This window comes from Equus caballus, chromosome 25 (assembly GCF_041296265.1).
Source record: "Equus caballus isolate H_3958 breed thoroughbred chromosome 25, TB-T2T, whole genome shotgun sequence".
Lineage (NCBI taxonomy): Eukaryota > Metazoa > Chordata > Mammalia > Perissodactyla > Equidae > Equus > Equus caballus.
In genome coordinates, this window is record NC_091708.1 from 44,695,102 (window position 1) to 44,710,426 (window position 15,325).

The 15,325-nt window shown below is 64.8% G+C and overlaps 1 protein-coding gene across 7 annotated transcripts in view; it reads left to right on the top strand.

Moving 5' to 3' along the window:
- The window catches only part of RXRA (retinoid X receptor alpha), a 102,479-nt gene that overhangs the window by 18,213 nt on the left and 68,941 nt on the right, over positions 1-15,325 (top strand). The window contains exon 1 of one of the 7 annotated variants that reach the window (XM_070251694.1): positions 14,224-14,311. The exons of the other annotated variants lie outside the window; for them this stretch is intronic. The gene's annotated coding sequence lies outside the window, so the exon portion shown is untranslated. Of the gene's footprint in view, positions 1-14,223; positions 14,312-15,325 lie in introns of those variants that run through there. 7 annotated transcript variants of the gene reach the window in all.

The following is a 15,325-nucleotide window of genomic DNA, read 5'->3' on the forward strand; positions in this document are numbered from 1 at the left end:
CGGGCTGGGGGAAACCGGAAGTTTCTGACGAAAACCCCAACCCGGGCCCTGCCACAGGGCCCAGATTTCTCTGGAGAAGGTGGAGGTGGAGCCCTAAGTTCCTGCCTCTGGGCTCCCAGTGTGCGGTGGGCTGGGGCTGGAGGCGGGGCTCTGGGCTCCGGGCTCTGGGGCCCCTGCTTTGCTGTTGGACTGCACTCTCCCCTGTGCACCGCCCTCTGTGGCTCCCCAGTGCCGGCAGGATGAAGTTCTTACTCCCACCTGGCCTGGCTCTCCTTTTGCCCGCCCTGCGCCCCTCCTTCCACCACACTGGATGCGTCTTGGTCCTCAGGAGCCAGGCTTGCTCCCTCCTCTGGGTCCTGCCCATGCTGCCCCTTCGCCTGCCTGCCTCCTGCTCTGTCAGGTGTCTGCAGATATGAAGCCTCCTCCAGGAAGCTTTCCTGGGTTAGAGTCCCTCCACCCCATGGTCGCGGTGCCTGCTGTCCCATCGCCCTGGTGGTAGTGAGGGGACAGGGGCTCGGAGCCCTGGTCAGCATCAGTGCTGGGTCTCATAGTCGGACAGTGGATGTGGAGTTGGGGGGAGCAGGGGTCAGTGACAACCACCCAGGGTGGACTGTGGACCGTGTGGCCATGCTGGCCCCAGCCGAGGTGCCTGGCAGAGACCTGGGGCTCACGGGGTCTGTCGCTTGAGCTATTGGAACAGGCTGGCCCTCTGGCTCTCTGCCCCAGTCCATCACTCGCGGTGGCCCATCTGCTGGACCACGGAGGGTGGACGGTGGAGGAAATGGAAGTGGGTGCTCCCAGGGGCCGCCGGTGAGTGCCCGCAGTGGCAGGGCCTTGGGCAGGGGCCTCGGTCTCACCCCACGGTCAGTGGGGCCGGCGGCTCCCAGGGGTGTGTCTGGAGCTGATGTTCGCACAAAGTCGAGCCCGGATCCAGTGACGGGGTTCTCGTGTCCCCTGGGCTGTCAGCGGTGGGAGCGCCTGGTAAGCTCAAGGCCCTCCCAGCCCCGCCTGGGGCGGCATGGAGGTGGCCAGCTAGAGGATCCAGACTCGGGTCGAGAAGCCTCGTTGTGGCCTCAGTGGCCTCTGGCAGGCTGGGACCACAGCCATGGGCTTGGGTCTCATGGGGACATGTTTCTGTTGCTCTGACCTGCGTTCCTGGCCTGGCCCCTCCTGTGGGGTCTTAATTCAGTGTCTGGGAGCAGCCTGAGTGTCCCCCGCACGGTGCCACCAGCTCTGCCACCATTAGCTCCCTGCTTGGTCCCTTAAGGTGTTTGTGCAACACGGAGCTAAGAAAGGCTCTTCCTCGGTGGGGGGAGCGAGGCGGGAGGGCGCCGCTGAAGCTGGAATTCACTGGGCTGCGTGCCCCCCGCCCCCACCGTCAATGCATAATGCATGACGACGAGAAGGGAAAAGTAATTAGAGGCTCCACTCTTGGCCGCTTCATTCATGACTCAATCTGGGTCAGCTCCTGGCACAGATACGCCAGAGCGGCCACTGCATGGCGGGACGGTGGCAGCTGTGCTGCACCCGCTTTGCGTGCTGTGCCCGGATGCCCCCTCCTACGGGAAGTCCTTCTCGACGCCCTCACTGGGGAGGGCTTCTCCCACACCTGCGGCCTGAGGCCTCTGACCTGTGTAGGGACCATGTTGGGAATAGGGGCAGCAGCTTCGGGGGGGGGGGGGGCGCGAATGTGGGGGTGTGGCTGACATCTCAGAGCCATGTGCCTTTGGGGACCACGTGGAGCCTGCTTGTGCGCTCATTCGTTCTAAAGTACCTGATTCACTTGTGCCGTCCTCTTCAGACCCCGCCTGTGCTGCCATGGTCCTCGGGGGGAAGTCCTGACCCTGACCTGGCACCTTTCCCTGCCCGTGGGGGCTAGCTGCTCAGATCTGCTTCCTGTTGCTAGAATGTTCCTCACCCTTCCCCTGCTCAGGGGCTTTGCACTTGCTGTCCTCACCCCAAAATGCCCTTCCCACACTGCCCCGTGGCCGCTGCACTGTTCCTTCCAGTCTCGCTTGGGTGTCACCCCTTAGACCCCCCAGCTCCTGTGGCCTTGCCCCCCTGTCGCCATCAGTGCCTCAGCTGCTCGTTTCCTCCTGAGGGCCCTGCAAATTCTGTGAGGGGTTTCTTGAAGGGCTCCCGTCTGTCCCCTGGCTTGGGCTCATGCTCCTGGACTGCGGGTGCCTCAGGGGCTGCGGGACCTGCCCCGTGTCCTGGCGCCCCCCGTCTTCAGCACTGTGGGAGGAAGAGGAAAGTGGCTGGGTGCCGGGTGGCTCCCCCAGGGCTGAGCCCCCACTTCTGGGGTCTGCTGCTGCCTCCGCCTCCTAGTCGCAGCCCTACGGGGCCGACAGGGACCCTGTGGGGCTGAGAAGGGAAGGTGCCGCCCGGGGGACAGGCCTTGCCACCTCACTGGGCTCTGGGTGGCCAGGGCTCTCTGGGCCTCGGGTGCTGGGGGAGGCCGGGTCCCGACAGTCAGGGCAGAGGGGTGACGGTGGGGGCCCAGCTGAGACCCCACCAGATCCTGATCTTCCCATTGTACAGAAGAAGAACTGAGGCCCAAGGGAGGCCCTTTGCCTGACTCGAGGCCACTGGGGAAGGAGTGAGGTGATGCTGCTAGACCCGGGGCCTCGGGGGACTGGCCGTGTGCTGTGGGGAGAGTGCTGTGGGGGAGGATCACCCCCCAGCTGTGGGGAGGACCCCGGCTGTGGGGAGGATGCTGTGGGGGAGGACCCTGGGCTGTGGGGAGGATCCCGGGTCTGTGGAGGATGCTGTGGGGACGCTCCCCCACAGCCTGCGGTCGCTGTGGAGGTGACAGGCAGGCAGAGGCGGGGTGGGAACCCGGACATCACTCTTGGACGGACGGCATGGGGCGGCTGCGTGCAGAGCTGGGCAGAGAAAGAGTTAAAGACTGAGGGAAGTAATGATGTTTCTAATTTTCCTGTGCGATTTAATAAAAATGTAAATCGTGGGCAGAGGACGGCCCACCCTGCGTGGTGTTGACCGAGATTAACAGTGGGCGCCGGTGGTCAGCCTGCCTTTGTCTCCACGCCCCTGAGTGAGCAGAGCCTGGTGCCGCGGTCAGCCCAGGAGGCCAGGCGCGAGGCGCAGACCCACACCCTCCGCCTGCTGGATGGGGAGTTGGAGCGCCGGGGCTACCGCGGGAGCGTCAGGGTGTCTGCTGAGGAGGAGGGCCCTGGAGGAGCCTTCCGGGGTCTGGCCGGTCAGAGCCAGGCTCCCCTCTGACTCCTGCACCCTCGCCCCCCGAGGAGTGCAGGGGTCCAGCTCGGATGGCCTGGGGCCTGTGGTGACGATGGTCAGGTCCGGGGTATGTGGGGTGACACCAGAGGTGAGGTTGCAGGATGAGAAGGGGCAGCCGGTAGAGATGTGGAGGGAGAACATTCCGGGCTGAGGGAGCAGTGTGTGCAAAGGCCCTGGGGAGGGAGGGTGCTCGGCCTGAGGGTCTGCGCAGAGGGGCCTGTTGGCCTGCGGTGGGTGCACTGCAGGGCTGGGCCTGTCCCGACCGCGGGGCCTCTGCCTGTGGGGTTTGGGAGGCTCTGGCCCTGGTGGGAATGGCCCTGGGGCTGGGGGTGGTGGCGTGGAGACAAGGGCAGCAGGCTGATCTGGGCTGCAGTGACAGCCTACCTGACAGGCCGGGGTGGGGGCCCGGGTGGTGCTGCTGTTTGTGCAGAGTGGGAGGAGGGGTCCAGCATCCGGGTGGGCGGGCGGGATGGTGAGGCTGTCTTGCCACAGGGGGATGGGGAGAGCGGGAGACCTGGGACTTTGGGGTCTGTGGTCAGAGCGTGGAATGTTCTAGGCGCAGCATTTCGTCAGTGTGACTGAGGCTTGAGAGCAAGGACAGGCAGCAGTGGGGTCAGAGCGGCCTTGCTGAGGTGGCGAGATGGTGATGGTGGCGGGATGGGTGCGCGTGGCGGTGACCTCCGGGCGGTGCGTTCAGGGCCTGCCGAGGGCGGGGTTGGTCATTGCTGGGGAGCTGCGCATGGCGAGCTGATCTCGGGGGACGTTGACCCGCTTGTGGCCAAGTTCGGCAGCTGTGGGACCCCTCTTCAGAGAGTCACTCTTCCTTCCGAGGGGGTCGTGCCCGCGCCGAGTCCTGGGCCTGCCCACCTGCTTGCTGTCAGGCGTCGGGTGTCTGCCCGGAGACCTCCTGGGGCTGCTGGACGGCAAGGCAGGTTAGCTGGTGCCCGGGGTCCCAGTCCCTGGGCTATGGTGGCACTCTGAGAGCCCTAAGCACCGGCCCCGCCTCGGGAATGGCAGACCCACCCCGCCGGCTGTCTGGGCTGGTCAGCGCCTTCTCTGGGCCTGCCCCGTGGACGTTGGAGCTGTGGGGAGGGGACAGGCATGCCGAGACCCAGTTCTGTCACAAGCGATGAAGGGAGGGCCCTTACCCAGTGGGTGGGCGATGCCTGGCTGTGCACGCCACCTGGGCAGGGACCTGCACTGCCCCTGGACCCACGGCGACGGTGGGGGGGGGTCCCTGAGCACTGCCCCTGCCTCCCCAGGGCCCTGTGGAGGCCCTCCCAGGAAGGGGGTCTGGCAGGGCCTGCAGACCCAGACCCTGGACCAGGCCCCAGCTGGGTCTGGAGCCGCTGTCCCCCCGCTGCCCCTTGCTTTGGGCCTGGTCACCTATGTGTTGTCCATTGTCCCTCTTAGGGTGGCTTTGGCCACGGGGTGCCTCGGCCTGGTGGGGGGCCTGGCTGGCTTTGGTGGGTGGGGAGGGCAGGTGACCCCAGTTGCAGCGGATGGGGGTGGACAGAGATGGGCTAGGGGGCTCTGGAGGAGGGGCCTGGCCTTTGAGAGTGGGTGGGGAAAAGCAGCCCGCTCCGTGGGCTGTGTCGGTGGGCCTTGGCTGGTGGGCTGGGACCCGGCCCCGGGCCGCGGGTGGTGCCAGTGTATGCGTGAGATTTAGGTGGTGCATGCGGGAGGTTTGATGTCCCAGATTCTGGGGGCTGAGTGGGACCATGTCTCTCGTTGCAAAGCTGTGCACCTGGCGGGGGTGACCAGAGGGCTTGGGCTGGGGGCAGGGATGTCCCGGCCCCTCAAACTCCTGACGTGCTGGGAGCATTTGTAGACTGGGATGGGGGGCCGGGCCAGTGACATCGGGGGCCCCACGCTGGGCTCCGTACCCGTGGGCCCGCCATCGTGTCTCACAAGGTTTGGGGTCTTCATTCCCACCCAGGGCTGCCCGCGCCCTGGTGTGAGTGTGCATTTGGCCACATGTACCCCAGAACCGCAGCTCTGTGCAGATGGTCCCCCGGGGCGAGCCCAAGGGTGTTGCCCACTTAGGGAGGCTGCTTGGAGGCATGCGTGGGTGGGCTGGCCTGGGTGGGGGGAGCTGTGTGGACAGCACGCACCACGCCGTTCTGACTTTCACACTCTCCTCCCCTCCTGGCCCGGCCGGCTCCTGCTGCCTGGAGGTCCCTGGTACGGCTGGTCCCCCTTCCCTGGGCCCTGGACCACGACTCACGCCCTTGTCCAGAGCACGTGCAGGCCTGGGTCAGAAAGAGCAGGTCTGCCAGATGGCCAGGCGGCCGCGTTTGCCCAGTGGTGTCGGGAGATGCTGTGCCGATCGTGCACTTTGATTAAACGACCTGTCCAGGCCAACTGGGCAGCTGGTCAGTGTCAGGCTTGCACAGCAGGATGCACGGGAGCTGCCCCGCGCTTGGGGTGGGAGGAGGCTGGGGAGGAAGGGGATGGTCCCCAGAGAGCCCTCGGAGGCTGGCGCTGCAGAGTGGAGCGCTAAACGCAGCGTTGGCAGCAGAGACTCGGGGCCCACACCCTTGCCCCCACCTACCGGCTGGTACTCTGGGGGGCCCTGCTCCCCTCTGAGCCTCAGTTTCTTCATCTGTGAAGGAGGATGTCTGCTTTTGTCTCAAGGCTGGTGCCACGGAACCGCACCGATGGCATGTTGGGGGCTGGCGGTTCCCTGGGGGCTGCCCAAGGGGGGCTCCTGCTCCCTGAAGTTCCTGTCCGGTGTCTTCCTCCTCGAGGGCACAGGAAGGATCGTGCTGGCCCTGCAGCCCTGTCCCTGGCCTGGCTCACTGTGGGGCTGGCACAGGAAGTCGAGTGCACCTGCTGAGTGGAAGCCCTGCCCTCAGCGCCCGGCCCAGGCCGGCGTGATGGCCTCACTCCGCCTGCCCGTCCACTCCCCGAGGTGGGAGGCTCGTGCCCGCCCCAGTGGCTGCTCGTTTGGGACGTTCTCGTTTTCTGCTTGGAGGTGGCGGTGGAGGGTGGTGGGCCAGGCGCAGGGCCGGTGCTCACCTCGTCCCCCTCCTGCCGCTCACCTCGTCCCCCTCCTGCCGCACGTGGGGACGTGCTCTGGGAGGCTGAGGGGCTGGGCTCCCACTGCCGGCTTGAGCACCTCCCCTCGCTGGCGCCGTGTCCTCACCTTTACCTAGGGGGACGTCAGCACCTCCACTCTGTGTGCGGGAGCTTCGTGCGAGCACGTGGGGCTCATGTCTCTGAGCCCGAGCGCCACACGCCCGAGCTGTGCCCCTGCTCCTCAGTGATGGGCAGGCGCCTGGGGAGAGCCTCCTGTCTCAGTGTTCCCCCTGTAAGATGGGGGCAGCCAACTCAGCCTTCAAGGACAGTGTTTGTAGCCTCGAGGTGTAAGTGCCCGTGGTGAGGAGCTGCTGGCACTGGGGGCTGGGCCCTCTGATATCTGCTGAGGAAACACCATGCCGGGGACAGGCCTGGTTCTCCTGGAGGTGGCGTTGGAGGTCCAGACAGGGCAGGACTGTGGCCACGAGGCCCCGGGGGACGTCACCAGGGACCTTGGGCTGCAGTGTCCCCCTCCAGGGAATTGCATACTGGAGGCTGCCCCCAAAGTGAGTTTTATGACGCGCCCAGAACAGGGGCACCGGGGAAGAGCCGTGGCCCAGGGGCCTAGCAGGGCGCTGGCTGTGGGGCAGGCGGGTGTCCAGCCTCTGCCCCGTGCGCTCTGCTCCTCCAGACACCATGACCTCATCTCCCCAACCTTGGTGTTCTCCAGGCTTGGGGAGTCCCTGCCGAGGGTGGAGATCCTGCACCTCCGGAAACGTGATCCTCTGCCTGGCCCGTGAATATTTCATCAGCCCGTTAAAAATTGAAGCTGAGCCGTCCTGCTCTGGGAGGGCGGAGGAGGGGCACCGGCTCCGATTCAGGCCCGTTTGAGTATTTTTCCTGATAATGGAGTGGTGTCAATTAGAAAATGACATCGCTGTTTAAAATGCCCTTCAGCGGCCCTATTTAATTAAGGCTGAGAGGCAATGACCAGCCTGCCGCCGTGCGTGAATTTTCCGCCGTCAGAAGGAGCAGTGGCTGAGGCACAGTAGGGTTTGTCAGAGCGCCTGGGCGGGGCCCTGGAGAGATTTGTGGAGGCCACGCAGAGGCTGCGGCTCTGGCTGGGCGTGGAGGGGTGTGTGGCTGGCATGTGTTGTGTGGGGTCACTCTGGTCCGTGTGTGTAGGATTGGGTGGGAGAGTCTGGTCTCTGTGTGCACATATGCGTGTGTGTGGGTCAGGATGGGGAGGGTCTGGGTGGCCGAGGTCTGGCTTCCCGTTGGCCAGGAGACCCACTGCGTCTGCACAGTCTGATGCCTGGAGGGCTGGAGCCCTGATGGCCCTGCAGGAGGGAGTGAGGTCACGCAGATGGCCTGGGGGCAGTGAGGGCCCCAGGAGTGATGTGGGAAGGGTGAGTAGGGCTTGGGTGCAGCGAGGCGACCGTGTTCTGGGCTCCAGGGCTGAGGGAGAGAGGGCCAGGTCCGAGGGCTGCAGTGGGCTTGGGGGCTGCCCAGGAGGTGTGTCAGGGGTGCCTGGCAGGGTGAGGGGTGGGAGAGCTCACGCTGGGCCCCTGGACCGCGGGGGAGCCTGAGCTCGGTTGGACAGTGCCACTCCAGATGGGTGTGTGGGAAACCCTGGGTGGTGTGCTGGGTCAGGGGACAGGGAGGCGGTGGTATCTGGCCAGGCATGGTGCCGGCTGGCCATGGCCCTCAGGGTCTGACGGGCTGCATCAGGCCTCTGGGTGCGTCTCGGCGCTGGGAGCATGCAGGGGCCCCAGTCCAGGCCCCCAGACGGGCAGTACAGGGCTTGGCAGCACTGCCCTGCTCCTCCCTGCCTCAGCCCTGCCCGGCAGCGGGCGGAGGTGGCCACTTGCCAAGCAGCAGACTGTGCGAGGCTGAGCGTCTGGACCACCCAGCCTCCAGCTGCTCTCCTGCTGGGCTTCCCTTGTTTTCCTTTCGCGGGGCTGGAGCTCATCCCTGGCCACTGCCGGGTGCTGGGGGCAGCGCACCGGGGCCACTACCTGCAGCTCCTGGCGCGCTGGCTTGACTTAGGCCTCAGTTTCCCCAGGGGAACAAAGTTGTGGCTGCAGGTGCCTGGATTGACTGAGGGACCGTGTGCAGTGCCAGCATGGGGGAGCGGCAATGTGGTCAGTTCTTAATGTCCACGTACACATCGTGCTGGATAGGCCGAGAGGTTCCTATGCGTGGCCTGGCGCAGTCGGCTGGGACAGCAGGGGTGGCCTGCTCCCTTTGGGGACATCTCAGGCTCAGCTGGCCTCTTCCTGGTGGAGCTGGGGGCTGAGCCCCCTGAAGCATTGGGGCCGGCTGCTCATTCTGTTGTTTTCCCTTGTCACAAGGCAGCGACGACTCAGTCTGGTTCTTCCCCCTGTGCTTTCTCTCCTCAGGGACCTGGCCCCCCTTCCTGGCACGGGCCCTGGCTCCCACTCAGAGGGGCAGGAGGGCGTTTATGCCTGCTTGGTTCTGGGGCTTTGGCTGTCGAGCGCAGTGGTTCCAGCCGTGCCATCTGGGTGGGGCTCCTGGGCGCATGGCCTGGGAGGGGGAGCAGCCCAGGACCCTGGCACTGTCTGCTGAGTTGGGGTGCAGAGTCCCCTCTGGCACTGGAAGGAGGGGGCTGGGGCTGCCAGGGTGGCTCGGAGGGCCAGGCCCTGAGCTGGGGGTTCTGGGGCCTGAAGAAACGAGAGCAGACACTGGACTGGGCTGGCTCAGCTGCGAGGAGCTGTGTTTATTTTCTTAAATGGATTTAAAAGGCTGCTGGAGTTGTGCTTATAAATATCCCCAGAAGGTGGAATTTCTGACGGCCCGTGGGGATGGGAGGCCTGGGGCCGGTGTGGAGAGAGGGGATCCCAGGTGGCCTGGGCTGCCTGTGTGCGCGTGTGCCTGCATGTGTGCACACACACACGCATGCATGCCACATGCCTGTGCACGTTAGGCCGGTCTCCCTTCACGTGGTCTAGCCAGAGGCATTACTGCTTTAAGCAAACCTTCACTTGCTTTCAAAAGAGGACTGACGTTACAGAGTGACTCACTGTCAGCTTCTTGGAATCTGTGTGTCCCTCATGTGTCCAGCTGGACCTGCCTGTCCTCCTGCAGGTGATGGCCTGGACACACCCCTCCTTCTTCGGGGCAGCGGGTTGTCTGCCTCTCCCTGCCCTCCCTGGAGCAGGAGGGCTGTGGGGCCCTCTGCCTCCCATGCCAGGCCTCGGGCAAGGAGGGTCCTCCTCTCTGGAGCCCCCTGCTGCCCTTGGAATGGGCTTCATTTACAGGGCTGGGTGCACCCGTTTGGTAAGCCAAGCCACCTGTGACCTGAGGTTCTTGATCTCTTGCTGGTGATATTGGCGGGACTCAGGGACAGCTCCAGGCACATCCACAAGCCACACTCAGAGTGTGCAGAGGGCTCCGTCCGCAGGTGGGGGAAGTGTCCCAAAGGTGCTGGCGGGGTGGGTTTGGGGCGCGAGTGAGAGAGCAGAGGCCGCCAGGCCCCTGGAGAAAGGGACAGGACTCAGGCCATAACCACTCTTGCCTCCATTAAATACCCATTTGGTCCGTGGCTGGGAAGGGAGTGGCCTGCTCCAGCCAGCGCTCCTGTCCTGATGGACCTGTTGTGGCTGCGTGGGGCTGGGCTCAGAAGTTCTGGGGTCTCAGTGGGGAAGGGTGCTGTGATGAATTGGTGATGTCTGCCAGGGAAGACCACGGGGTGGGGGAGGGGGAGGTGGAGGCACGTGCTGTGCTGTGCTGTTGCTGTCCTGGGTCTGCAGTTGCCAGGACTAATCGGATCGAGCTCCTGCACCGAGCGCTGGCTGATGAGGCTGTGTCCGTTTCCATCATACCTTGTGCAGGGTTTCCGGCTGAATGCCGCTGTTATCCTGCGTCCTTCCTCCTCGAGTGATCTGGCGTGAGAAGGCCTGCAGGATCTGTTCGGTGCTGGGGTGAACGAACCCAGCGCAGTGAGCTGGAGCCTGGCTGTGGCCCGGCCAGCGGTTCTCAGCCTGGCTGCCCATGCAGTCATCATGGGAACTTTCAAAACATCGGGTGCCAAGGACACACCCCAGACCAATTTGACCTGTAACCTGGGGCCACTGCCTGGGCCCCCTGGGTGGTTCTAACATGCAGGCAGGTTGAGACCCACTGGCTCTGATCATCTGGGCCAGGTGTTCCCAGGGGTCCTTCCCATAGCTCCGTGTGTGTGTGTGTGTGTGTGTGTGTGTGTGTGTGTGTGCGTGTGTGCGCGCGCGTGCACACATGTGTGAGTCAAGCTTCCCAGGAGGTTGAAATCTTCAGGAGACGTGAATCTGTGGTTGCTGAAAGTCTGCGATCTGGGTCAGGCCTCTCTGCTGCGTCCCAGCTTCTGCACGCTCCTCGGGTGATGATATCTGAGTCCCCATCTGTGGCTTCTGTCCCACACACCTCTGCACTCTGGTCTCCTCTGCAGGGCCCACGGGCCTTCCGGGGCTGAGGAAGGGGCCCAGAGGCCACTGGGAAGTCTCGGTTGGGAGTTGGGGAGTGTGCGCTGGAGTTCTGGGATGTCGGGGCCAGAGGGAACCCCTAAGACTGGCTCCTCTGCTCTCAGAGGCTGTGAGCGGGGTCTCTGTGGCAGAAGTGCCTGGGCCCGCGATTCCAGGAAGGTGTGTGTCCCTCTCTCATCTGCCCAGGTCGACCTTTGGGCTCAGGAGCCAGGTGTCCCCAAGCCCTCCTCTGTGCCCAGCCCCGCTCTCCCTGCCTGGTGCTTGGGCACCACCCCAGGGCGTGAGGGGCAGGGGTCCTGCTGGGGGTGGACCTCCGCTGTTGGGCTTGTGTCTCTGCTTCTTTCTCCCCTGGGGTCTGTCCTCACCTGTGGAACATGCAGGCCCAGGTCTCAGGGTCTGTGCTGTGGGTTCCCAGGGTCAGTGTGAGCAGCGCCCGGAGGGCTGGGGCGTCCGAGCTCCCAGCTGGGCCAGGCGGGTAGTCCGACTTGGAGGGGGCAGAGAATCCTATTCAACTGGATGGCAGACAGTGAAACCAGCCTGACCCAGGGAGGTGTCAGGCAACACCCCCCCCCGCCCCCAGCCTCAGTTTCCTGATCTGCTCTCGGGAGAGCCAGGAGGGCGAACAGCCCTGGGAATTGCCACCTGTCGGTTTTGGTTAATGTCATGCTTGTGCTTCGCCTCTCAAGTGGGGTGGGGAGAGAGAGGCACAGGCCCGGAACTGGGCGGGCAGCAGACCGAGGAGGAAGAGAGGGCAGCGGTTGCCTGCAGAGGTTTTTAAAGCACCCTCTGTGGCCAGGGCCAAGTGCCCAGCGGCTGGGGATCCCTGGACCCCCACCCCCTACTCAGGGTTGGGGAGATGCCTGGCCTCCGCCCTCACAGTGTTCTCCAGCCTGGGAGGATGGTGGGTCCTTGCGACACTGTGGAGGCAGGTAGGGACCCAGCCTGTTGTGCAACCTGTAGCTGTGCAGGGGAGTTCCTCCCCCAGCCCTGGGCTCTGCCCTGCCCTGGGGTCTGCATTTTTTGGAAAGCTTCGTAGCACCCTGGTCCCAGGGGAGAAGAGGCTTTGAGGAGGCTGGCCTGCTGCCAGGTGTCAGACAAACCCTGGGCAGGGCGGGTTTGGGGGACAGCCACCTGCCCTCTGGGATGGCCTCGATACCCTCTGTGGGGGGCAGGGCCATGCCCCCATGGGGAACCAGAGCCAGGCCCACCCAGAGCCCCCACTGTGGGACCTGGCTCAGGCCTGTCCGAGGCCAGGCCTCCTTCCCCTGGTGACTGGTGACTGGGAAAGTGTGAGCCCAGCTGGCCTTTGTTCCCTCCCCTGCTGCCCCGGCGGGCTGGGATGGGGCCAGGGGCCTTCTCTGGAAGCTGCTTACCTTTGCCCGACTTCCTAGCCCCCGACCCTGTGGGGCTGGGCAGGCCAGTCCCAAGGAGGTGGGGGAACGGTGTCAGGATTTTGGGGGTGACCCCCAGTGGGGGAGCCGGGGGCCCTGGGCAAGTTACTTAACCATTCTGAGCCTCAGTTTCCTTCTCAGTGGAATGAGGAGAATAAAGTCCTGCCCTGTCAGGCTTTTATAAAGTGGAGAATTGTGCCACTCACACCTGGATCACACCCAGTGGGGGCAGGGGTTAAGGTGTTTGGCATAAGAAAACATCCCTGACTGACGGCCAGACCGAGGGAGGTACAGGACCCCCACTGTGTGCTCCTACTGTGTGCCTGCCGCACAGTCTCACAGAGGAGGGCAGCCCGGCTGCCCCTCACACGGAGGCCTGGGGAGTGTTAGGGCCTCGTCCAGGGCGTCTCCCTCCCCCAAGGGCTGGCTCTGTTTTCCAAGCATGCTGTGTGCTGGGCACAGTAGTGCTGCTGCTCGGTAGCTCTCGGGCCAGATGCCCTTGGGCCTCGATGGGGAGGTGGACCTACTTTCTCATCATGGTCCGGCTGGAAGGGAAGGTGACAGCTTGGCTGATGGTACATGTGCCCCCGCAGTTGGGAAAGGGCAACTTTCTCAGAGGGCTGCTGCCCGCCCCAGCCTCACCCTGCCCGGGGGCCTGCTCAGCCCCCACCCTGGGACAGAGGGTATCTCCCCTGGGTGCCCTCACCTGCCTCCCTCCCAAGCCAGCCGCCCCGCTGGTGGCCCAGAGCTCCCAAGCCCCAGCCTTGTGCAGGGCCCCCCCCAGGAAGCCTCGGGCCCCTCAAAAGGCTGGAGAGCAGTGAAGGCGCGGGGGGGGGGGGGGGAGGCGCGGAAACAAAACAAAACAAACAAAACTCCCCCCCATCCCAGCCTCCCCCTGCCCCGTCTCCTTATCTTTGTCTCCGCAGCCTGTTGCAATCGCTTGCTCAGTGCCGGGTTGAGAAATGCGATGGAGCAGATAGTCGCCCAGGTGCTGAGCAGTCCCGGGCAGTTGGACAGGTTTGGTTCCTGCCCCGGGTGGAGGGCTCTCTCCCCGTAGGAGAATCCTGGCCGGAGTTCACTGCCGTGGGAGCGGGGGCTGCCGCCTCCCGCCTGCTCACCTTGCTCCTCGCGGTTCCTGGCAAACGGGGGCCTTGCACGGAGCTGGGGCCCACCTCGGCCCTGCTCACGTAGCTAGACTATCAGGCACTTCCGGGGCCTCAGTTTCCTCCTCTGCCCTGGGGGATTGGGGGCTGTGAGAGGCCCTCCTGTCCATGAGGATTGTTTGTGGTGAGCACAGAGGGTGGATTGCAGGCCAGGGTCGGCTGTGTCGACGGGGTGGTGAGAGCTCCCAGCTGTGGCTCCGGGCGCGGGGCCTGCGAGGCCCGGGGGTTGCTGTAGGGGACAAAGTCCTGAGCAGATTTTAGGTAGGGAAGGCCCTACCCAACCAGAAGTCTGATTTCTGTTAGCTGGGACCTTGAAGGACACAAACATGTGCCAGAAGTCAGCAGACAGGGGCCCCCTCAGGTCAGAGCCTATGTTTTTAGACAATTGTGTGAAGATCACAGTTTCTTCATAAGTTTGTGTATTGGGTTTGCCCTGGCAACCTTTGACCTATCTTGTTGCAGGACGAGAGCACGGGGGCAGCTTGTAGGAGACCCAAGGTCAGCAGGGACAAGGGACAGCGGAGGAGTAGGTGGGAGGTACCAGCTGGCCTGGGCCGCTCAGCGAAGGCGGGGGCGCTGTGTGGTCCGCCCGCGGCACCCTGGGGATGAGGGACGGGATCACGGGGGGCCTGGGGAGCCTGGGGATGCTCTGGGCACAGCTGGATGAGGCGTGGTGCCTCCGGGGGTTTTCACGGCCAGACCCTGGCCGCCTGCCCGCCTGAGGGCCATCTGCTGCAGAGCTCTCCCGCGGGGGGCCATGTGCCGCTGCTGGCCCAGGACAGAGACAAGTGTGGGATCCTCTCCCAGGTCAGAGCTGAAACAGCTGAGTTCTGCCCTGTCCTGTGGGGGTGTCCTCACCGTGGGCTGGGCCGGAGCTGGTTAGGCAGGAGGTACATGAGGGCCCGGGGTGTGGTTGTGGTGGGGGGGTGGGACATGGGCAGCCGCAGTCCAGAGTGAAAGGGTTTCCATCAGCCCCTGGCCTGGAGTGGAGCTTGAGGTAAGGCTTCCTGGAGGAGGTGAACCTCTAGTCCAGACCAGAGAACAGGTGGGGGCGCAGTGTATATGCAGAGGCTCAGAGGTGAGAGAGGAGTTCTGCGTTTCTGTGAGGAGCTCAAGAGCTGAGGCTGAGCAGGTCTCAGAGTCTGGGCGTGACCCTGTGGGAGCCATGGCAGCGTTGTGTGCCAGAACCCAGGTTCCGTTCCAGAGACTTCTCCAGGAATCCGGCTTTCCACGCTTCTGCTTGGGTGCCGTCCAGCAGAGCAGCGCTGCCCCCAGGCCCCCTCCCCTCCCCTGGCCCCTGCTGCTGAGCGGCCCGGCCAGAGACAAACCATTCCTGGGGCAGGCCTGGGCAGGGCTGGGGTCTCCATGCAGCGGTGGTGGCCGTGGCGGCCTTGGGAACGTTGGCGGCTCCAAGCCCAGCCCGTGTGTGAAAACGTGCTGTGTGTACGGGCAGAGGGCAGGGGCCCCACGATTTGCTGCTGTGGGCTCAGGGCGGATGGGGTCCCCGTGTTCCCTGGAGCCCAGGAAATGACGGGGAAGAGGTGCAGGGGGAGCCCTGTGGGTCAGGCTGGGTCGGCCCAGGGGCTCACAGGCACACGTGAGGGCGTTTCCACTGAGCTCCGTGCCCCGCTCCTTGCTGTGGCAGAGGGGCCCGTTCAGTTCAGGGAGCGTCTGTGGAGCCCTTCCTGGGGACGGGGGAAGCTAGGGGTGACGCCCAGGAGGAAGCGCAGGCCTGCGGCAGAGAGGTGGGTGGGTGCAGGCCCTTAGAGTGCTGGGCGCAGCTGTGGCTTTGGGGCCTCTCCCGGGCCATCAGCAGGTCAGAACTGGGAAGGCGAGGCGTTCTCTGGTCTGGGGGCTGGGGGTCCCCTGCTCCACCGGAGGGCGCCTTAGAGCTGGATTTGAAAGCCACTGACCTCACCGTACAACTGGGGAAACGGAGGCCTACCAGTGGGCGCAGAGCCTGACACGAGAGTACAGGACTCCGGCGGCCGTGGCGGGGCTGCCCATGGGC